Genomic DNA, 9694 nt, shown 5'->3' with positions numbered 1-9694 from the left:
ATATGCTAGATTATATAAATACATAGGCCTATATATTATATATTAGCTGCTAGACTGCCCCGGAAGGTGCGTGCCTCGCTTTGTGTACAGCAAGTTTTTTCCACCACAGTGAAAATGTTTTCGAAAGTCTAAACGCAACAAACATGGATTGAGGCGGAATATTTCGTTAGATAAAAACATGTTGTGAATTTTGGAAATTATTACATCTATCCTTTTTCAAAACATGTTGACTTTTGGACTTTACAACGCTCTGGAGTTATTGGAAACATGCAGCCACCACTGGAATCAAAATCCATGAATAAATGAATCTGTTATATTAATAATAAACACCAGGACACGAAATTTTAATTCTAATGAATGTGAAAATGTATTAGTTCATCGACAACCACAGAACTTGCTATTGTAGCTAATTACTGATACAAATGTGATTATTTATATTAAATTATTCTCCTAAAAGGGGGCCCCCTTTTTTGTTCAAGTGACCCCACTTTTAGGAGAATTCGTTCATAATGATTTTACAGCATACTATTTTCATTATAGTTTTACAGCATGATATGTTTGCTCACTGTAAAACAAATATTGCTTTCTAAATCAGTTTTCCCACAGTTTAGCGAATGTTCATTCTTTATTAACCGCTTTGGTTATTTTGGGTTAGGCCTATATGTGTTTCATACATGTCTAAGGTTTTTACTATGCATTGAAATACACATTGGTGATGTTTTTATAAGCTATTGTATTGATTTGTTTTTATTTTACAAAGAGAATAATTTAATATAAATAATCAAATTTGTATCTATTTGTATTTGTATCAGTGGTGGCTGCATGTTTCCAATAACTCCAGAGTTGTAAAGTCCAAAAGTCAACATGTTTTGAAAAAGGATAGATGTAATAATTTCCAAAATTCACAACATGTTTTTATCTAACGAAATATTCCGCCTCAATCCATGTTTGTTGGCGTTTAGACTTTCGAAAACTTTTTCACTGTGGTGGAAAAAACTTGCTGTACACAAAGCGAGGCAAGCACCTTCCGGGGCAGTCTAGCAGCTAATATATAATATATAGGCCTATGTATTTATATAGTCTAGCATATATATTACAAAAAAGATCATGATATGTAGGACTATCTCATGTTCAGCTTAGCTCCATTTGATCCATATTATTCTATTTTATTCAATACATTTTTAGGGTGATGACGCCATAAAATATGACGACAGACATTAGAAGCTTCATTCTAAAACCTCAATAGAAGTGTCGAATGTAAATATGACATGACATTTGGTCCAGTCTAGTATGAACGGTCAGAATGACCGCTATGGCCATTCTAGTAGTTCTAGAATTCCGGTAGTTCTCGTGTTAAATGCAAGTACAAGTCTATTGCTTGATTAGTGTCCTTTGGAAGATCAAAGCGTGTCTCAGCCATGACAGTATTACAAATGTCATAGACAGTAATGTCTTTGTATTGAAGGCCAAGTTTAAAATGTATCTCTATAAATTCATGCGCATCCAGCTAAAATAGAGCTCCTGACAGGATTTTGAGGGATCTCATTAATTCAGAAAAACAGAAAAAAATATTTTTTTTCATGAAAAATTATCTCGTAATTCTGAGATAATTAAGTCGTTAATTCAGAAAAACAGAGTAGATTTTTTTTTCTCAAGTGAATGCAATACGCTTCCGTAAAAAGCAAATATAGCCTAAGCAAATATTAAAATGGCAAAGCAATAAAATGTCTGTGCAAACTAAATAATATTTATTGGGACAGTGTTCGTCATATAGTGATGTCACTGGCATATCTTAAGTTCACCCCTCCCCCATTCTTTAATCATTTCACCAAAACTACAACATGTGGCAGGCCCGCGACCACCAGGCTGAAGCCGTTTAGACTGTTCTCTTTTTAATGCACAGAAACAGGTAAAGTCAATCATGTGTCTATCTTGCTCGTTAATCTACAAAAGTTACCTGAGTGGTGGTTGTTATAATGACTTATGTATATTTTCAATCAATGCAAAGTTGCTATCGTTAGCTCATTAGGCCTACGACAACATTGTCCGCGGCGACACAAGTGGATTTTTTTGAAAGGGCAAGTAAGTAAAAGACATTTTTTCCTTGATTACCCCATTAATATGCTTACACACACATTTTCATGCACACACATTATCACACATACACTCATACACACTCTCTCACTCTCTCACACACACACACACACACTCAAAAACATACTCCTACACACAATGTTAGAAACAGAATGAAAACGATTGTACTTTAAAGATTTCTTATCCAACGTTAGTATTACAGCCTTCATCTTTCAGTTGAAATGGCTGATAGTTCAGAATTTACTGTTAGCCCTCTCTGAACATCAGAAATTCATTAAAATAAGCACATGTCCCTCATAACCAGTATAACACTTTTATTTTTATTTTTTTACATAGGCCTATATCATGGGAAGCCTAGTTGCCACCCCTCATTCAGCTCTTGCCCCCTCTTTGCCACCCCAAATATAAAATCCTGGACACGCCACTGCTCTGATGATAACCTGCTCCGGAGCAGGTTATGTTGCAGGGTTAGTTTGTTTCAGAGAGGTTTCCGAGCATGGCGTGCCCTTTTGATGAGGATCCTGTGGACGAGGCACAGATTATACGGGGTTTTATTCGCCGTGAGAGGGTGATAAGACCACGTATCGGTGTCTTTTCTTATCCTAACGAATATTTGCAGGAGCGCTATCGTTTTTCTAGGGAGTCGTTAATTTATTTAACAAACCTACTAAAACCACACATCTCAAACGTAACAAACCGCGGGTCAGCGCTTAGTGCCGAACAAATTCTTTGTATTGCTCTGCGCTTTTTTGCTACGGGGAGTTTTCTCTACAATGTGGGCGATGCAGAGCATGTGGGAAAGGCAATAGTGTGTAGAGGGACATTCTAAAACGCTTAACGTTACAGTATGCATGGCACTGAAACGGTTTCTACACACTTTTGTACAGTTCCCTGGCCATAAACCTGTGCGCTTTATTAAAGAAGAATTCCACAGGGTGGCAGGTTTGCTCTCAGAAATTCTGTCATCTACTTCAATTAAATGACATTTCTTAATAGGTTTATTTTGACTGCACACACACACGTAAAGGCTACACAGACTTAAACTTGTAATTAATCTTAATTTCAGGGTTCCCAAACGTGATTGGTTGCATTGATGGCACCCACATTCCTATTAAAGGGTAACTAAACCCTAAACCAACTTTTTTTAGTTAATGATCTGTAAGCATGGGGCTTTATTAGTACTGGTCATTGATTCAAGTAATTTTTTTGACATTTGTGTATAAAGTGTTTTAATTCTACAATATATGGCGTAAAAACGTCTGAGTGCTGCCCTCTTCAGGTTAAACGGTGGCTACTGCAGTTGAATTTTCCTATTGGCTGTTGCGGTACTTCGTGACGTAAGCGGTGACAGCTGACGTAAGCAGGTTCCAGCTCACCACGCCAGATTCATGTACATGTCGTCTTGCGACCGTGTGAGGAATAATAATAACATAGAGTCTGACAGCAGCTGTCAATTAATCCGTCACTACGAGTCTCAGGTGCCCCCGCTCGGTTCGTTCCCTCTATCCCCGCCGGGGTCTGCCCACTTTTCCTGCATTTTTAAATATTTCTAGTGGGTGGAGTCAGACTCTGAGCAGGTGTTTAGTTACCCTTTAAAGCTCCATCTATCAATGAGGGAGACTATGTTAATAGGAAGTGTGTGCATAGCAATGTGCAGGTAATAGCTATATTTTGGCTCCTTAATATTGGTGTTACAAATAATAAATTATTGTTCTCCACAGGTAATATGTGATGCAACCCACCTCATCACTAATGTTGAGGCAAAATGGCCTGGGTCTGTATATGATGCCAGAATATTTAGAGAGTCATCTCTGTGCAACAAATTTCAACAGGGTACATTTTGTTAGACAAATGCTTGTAGTCTTTATTACATTTACAAAACACCTCAAACATTACAGGACACTTCTATGGTTGGGGGACAGAGGATACCCTTGCCTCCCCTATATGAGGACACCCTACCCTGATCCTAAGCCTGGACCACAGACACGCTTCAACCTGTCTTACAGCAGAACACGGGCCAAGGTGGAGATGACAATAGGCATTCTGAAGGCGAGGTTTCAGTGTCTGCGTGGGCTCAGGGTCACTCCAAATAGGGCATGTGACATCACAGTTGCTTGTGTGGTACTTCACAACATTGCCACAATAAGAGGAGAGAGGCATCCCCTTTCTGTCCTGATGTTGATGACCTAGAACAACATCCATTGAATCTAGCAGACCACAGAGATGGCAGAATGCTTAGAGACATGATTTGTCAAAATCACTTTATTTAATCTGTTCTATTTCTTCATATCCTGAAATAAGAGACATGACAGATTTGTATTTATTGCTTTATACACACACACACACACACACACACACACACACACACACAAGCCTTAAGGCGATGCTCCAGTAGTTCTATTTCAAGTTTGGCCTTTTTAATGGCCAGCCTTTTCTCCTCTAGCTGAAGCTGTATAAGGTCCATGTCAGTTTTTTTAATTTGCCTTAATAGATGGACCTTATACAGCTCCTTTGCAGACAACTAGGAAGGCAAAGTAAATAAGATGGTTAAAGAAGAAAATCTGCCACATAGTAACACTATGTAAATAAGGACAACCAGGGACAAGTTCTTACACTGCTAAGATTATGTGTAGAGGTAGATGGACCCTCATCTGCATGTACATCCCCATGACACATTTTTCACTCCATCTAAAAAGCTATGCATTGTCCAGTATATGCATCATACCTCTGTGGGTCTCCCAGCACTTTCTAATTCAGTCACAGCAGATGTGGTCTCTTCATCATCATTCTAGAGTGGAAATATGCAAGGTTACTTTGTCTGGCAGACAAAGTGAAAGATCTAAAAGCAACTGGTTCTTAAAATGCACCACTAACAATTGTGACAGACTGTGTGGTTTCAGGAGGATCCAGTAATACAATGCGTCCATCAGCAACTGCAAGAAAAAAAAAACACTCAATGTGTAAATTACTAAAGTATGACAGACACTGAATAAAGGCATTAGGAACATGCAAGAATAAAAAAAACCAGATTACTGTATACAGCATATGCTGTAAAATAGAATGTGTATGCATAATGCACAAGTGAAACAATGACTGCATTTGGGAAGCATTTAGCCTTCTTCCTAATGACAAGAGTTAGATAGTTTTGTCCAAACGTATGACTAAATAATCATAAGTACTAATATAGTATACCTACATTGTACCAAGTCACTTGATTTGTGGGAGGTAGCAAAGTCTGACGAAGTGCCCTCTGGAATACCATCGACCACAGGGCGACCTTTATTAAGTGAAAGAGCCAACTCCTCTGATGGAGTGAGAGGAAGTGGAGGTGGACCCCCGCCAGTTAGATGGGCATCAGCCTTCTTTCTATTAGCTATATAGGAAGAATACTGTAAAAGTAACTTAAGACATTGATCTTACAACAGTTAAAATAAAATGTTACATTTTTGGAGAATGTTTTTTTGTTTCATTTTGACTTGGGAAAGAGTTCTTTTGGCTCCAGAAGGATTACACCTTATAAAACAAGAGGCCTAAATATTTCTTGTCAATATACATTGCACTGTATTCTTAAGAAACTGATGTAGAGAAAAGTAAATGCTTGTCGAGTCATGCCACATGCTCAAAAAGACAATTGTTCAACTTTGCAAATTAACAAAGGCAAGCATATTTAAAATGTAATAAAAAAAAAAAAAGGACGCATTTACTCTGTCGGTTATTTTTTGCCAAGCCAATTGTCTTTCCCTCGCATATGCAGCTGTATTGCTTTTTTTTTCATTATAATGGGCTTGAACTCCTCATAAGCCAACATTAAAACTTCTAACTCCGCTTCGGAGAAGTACGCGGCACGTAACTGTTCACCCTTAGTTTCCATGGTGACTCCTGAATTCGGAGTTCCATTGAAAATGCCTTTATATGTTCGCCGTGCACGCGCATTAACTCGAGGTTAGCAGTAGGTTGATTAAACTAACTCGACACAGGTGTTTTGGAACCGACATACCCTGAGTAAGCAGGTTTTGGGTTAATCAACCCATAGTTCAGGGTTAATCTGATGGTAAATTAACCCAGTTTTCTGGAATACATCCCAGGGCTGAAGGGTACCTGGACTTGTTGACGTTGATTTGGCGTTTTGGATGAAGAGCCAAAGAGGGGTCAAAGCAATATAAGAAATAAGGTCTGCATACCTGAAATGTTTAGGCTTTTGCCCATTTGTTACATTTCATTTAGTTTGAAGCTGTATAAATTCCATATATGCAGATATTTTGTACTTGTAAAATTATTATACGTCAATTATACAAATTTAATTGCGTTCAGATTGTAGTTAAATACATATTTCTGAATGTTTCCTTACAGTTTACAAATGTTGCTCGTGTTATTTTCTTGCTTTAATTCAGAATTGCATAACTGAAGTTTATGCAAAACTAAAGTGCAATGACCGTCCAGCGAGGTGAATATATTTTAAATACCAATGAAGCATGTTTCCCTGAAATTGTTTTTTTCTTCGGATTAAATTTTTTATTGATATTTTCTATTTCTTTTCATATATATTTGAACATAAACTTTGACCCTTATGATGCATGAACTGTTAAACCACATAAAAAAATATATATATATATATATATACATATACACATTTATATATTTATATATGCGTGTGTATATGTATGTCTTTATTTAATTACTTCATTATTACTTCATAACAATAATTCAAATGTTTTTTTTTTTGTTTAATTGTTAAAACTTGAAGTCAGAAGTTTACATACACTCTTTTTAACGTCATGAAAACTAATTATTTCACCACTCCACAGATTTCATATTTGCAAACTAAAGTTTTTGCAAGTCGTTTAGGACATCTACTTTGCGCATGAGTAATTTTCCCAACAATTGGTTCCAGACAGATTGTTTCACTTTTAATAGACTATATCTTAATTCCAGTGGGTCAGAAGTTTACATTCACTAAGTTAACGGTGCCTTTTTTAAAATGAGTATTATTTATTTTATTTTTTTTAAATCACCTTTTCTCCCCAATTTTGGAATGACCAATTCCCACTACATGCTATGTCCTCGTGTTGGCACGGTTTACTCACCTCAATCCGGTTGGCAGAGGACAAGTCTCAGCTGCCTCTGCTTCTGAGACCATCAATATGCACATCCTATCACGTGACTTGCTGTACATGACACCGCAGAGACTCACAGCATGTGGAGACTCATGCTACTCTCCACGATCCACACACAACAAATGCCCCATTGATATAGAGAACCACTTAATCGCAACCACGAGGAGGTTACCCCATATAACTCTACCATCCCTAGCAACCTGGACAATTTGGTTGCTTAGGAGACCTGGCTGGAGTCACTCAGCACATCCTGGATTCGAACTCGTGACTCCAGGTATTGTTGTCAGTGTCAATACTATCTGAGCTGCCCAGGCCCCCAGTTAACTATGTATCAGTTAAATTATGTCAAGCATTTAGGCAATTAGCCAGTTAACTTCTGATTGGCTCATTGGAGTCAATTGGAATTGTACCTGTGGATGTATTTTAAGGCCTACCTTCAAACTCCGTGCCTCTTTGCTTGACATCATGGACAAATCTAAACTAATCAGCCAAGACCTCTTTGTGGACTGCCAGAAGTCTTGTTCATCCTTGGGAGAAATTTCCAAATGTCCGAAGATACCACGTTCCTCTGTACAAAAAATAGTATGCAAGTATAAACACCATGGGACCACACAGCCATCAAACTGCTCAGGAGGGAGACGGATTCTATCTCCTAGAGATGAACGTAGTTTGGTGCGAAAAGTGCAAATCAATCCCAGAACAAGAGCAAAGAACCTTGTGAAGATGCTGGAGGAAACAGATAGACAAGTATCTATATCCACAGTTAAACTAGTCTTATATCGACATAACCTGTAAGGCTGCTCAGCAAGGAAGAAGCCACTGCTCCAAAACCATCATAAAAAAGCCAGACTACGGTTTTCAAATGCACACGGGACAAAGATCTTATTTTTTGTAGAAATGTCCTTGTGGCATAGGGGCATGGCCATGTGTCAGTCTGTTGGAGAGAGAGAGCGCGGTAAGGCTTGTCACCTGGCCCATAATTATTTCTAACACCTGTCTCTCATCATAGTGATGGTGTAGGGAGACTTAAAAGGCACGGCAGAGCATCAGAGAGGACAGAGAGACATGTGTTAGAGGTATCTCTTACTGCTATGACACATGACCATGCCCCCCTTTAAAGGCAATGCTACCAAATACTAACAAAGTTTATTAAAACTTCTGACCCACTGGGAATGTGATGAAAGAAATAAAAGCTGAAATAAATCATTATCTCTACTATTATTCTGACATTACACATTCTTAAAATAAAGTAGTGATCTATTTGAGTATTTGGCTAAGTTGTATGTAAACTTCTGACTTAAACTGTACATCTGTCCAGATAGAAAATAATAGCCAGCCATGTTGAATTTATGTGGTCATTAATAATACCACAATGACAGTCATATATATATATATATATATATATATATATATATATCTATATATATATATATATATATATATAGATATATATATATATATCTTCTGAAATACTATCAATTGGCACTTTCACATTCTTCATCTTTTGTTTGGTCGATTCACATTCTTCATGCATATGTGGAAGGGAGGAGAATTTATAGTAAACTTATCACTTGTTATCTTCCTTTATCAGTGCTGAAAAGCTATTCAGACTGATAAAAGCTGTTCAGCATGCAACACTTGTACCAATCTTCATATTGGTCAAGCCTGCTCCTTAGTTATGTTTCCAATGGTGAATCTTAGTTTAAAATCCTCTTTTTGGTTAAGGTCTGGGCCTCTGTGGACCATGTTAATGGCTTTCTGTTGTTTTTATTTTCCCCTCCCCTTACTCTAGGGAGGAACTTTACAGTAAGACTTTAGCAGAGAGCATCACAACATCACCTTTCCTCACTGTATTCTACAAGCATCAATCCAATGTGGCATGTCCGACACCTTGGTAAAGACGTTTTTTGACCCTCTAGTGTTCAATAACACAGGACCCAAATGGAATTCAAGAGCATGTGAAATACTTAATTGCATTATTCCTAACCTAGCCTTGTAATCTAAATCTCAAGCATAAGACTTGAATTAAATTTGTAAAAAAAAAAAAAAGGTGCCTTTTAAAGGTGCAAGTAATCTTTTTATGTTTCACTGGCTGATATGACTGTGGACTTTGACTTTCTATACTAACATCTATTGATGTGGATGCAGCATCACACAATTGTTTTCGGCTTCATGATGCCATTTTAGAAATATCTTAATTTGCAGGCATATTTGTGCCCCATGATTAAATTATTCCACAACTGAAATTATACAATGATATGGTAATATTTAGATACATTAAATAATATTCAGCTTGTAATGTGATCTCAACATAGTCGCCACCAAGAGAGGGACCACGCTTTTGTTGAATAAAATGGGTTTTTCTAGGATACTGATGTGATCTAGCTGTCTCCCAAATGACACATTAGCCAACCTCATTCCAAAACTTGTATCTTAAATAATGGACATTCACACAGCGAAGGTGATTGTAAAGCATTCAACTCCCA

This window comes from Xyrauchen texanus, chromosome 32 (assembly GCF_025860055.1).
Source record: "Xyrauchen texanus isolate HMW12.3.18 chromosome 32, RBS_HiC_50CHRs, whole genome shotgun sequence".
NCBI lineage: Eukaryota > Metazoa > Chordata > Actinopteri > Cypriniformes > Catostomidae > Xyrauchen > Xyrauchen texanus.
Note: the sequence above shows the minus strand (reverse complement) of the source record.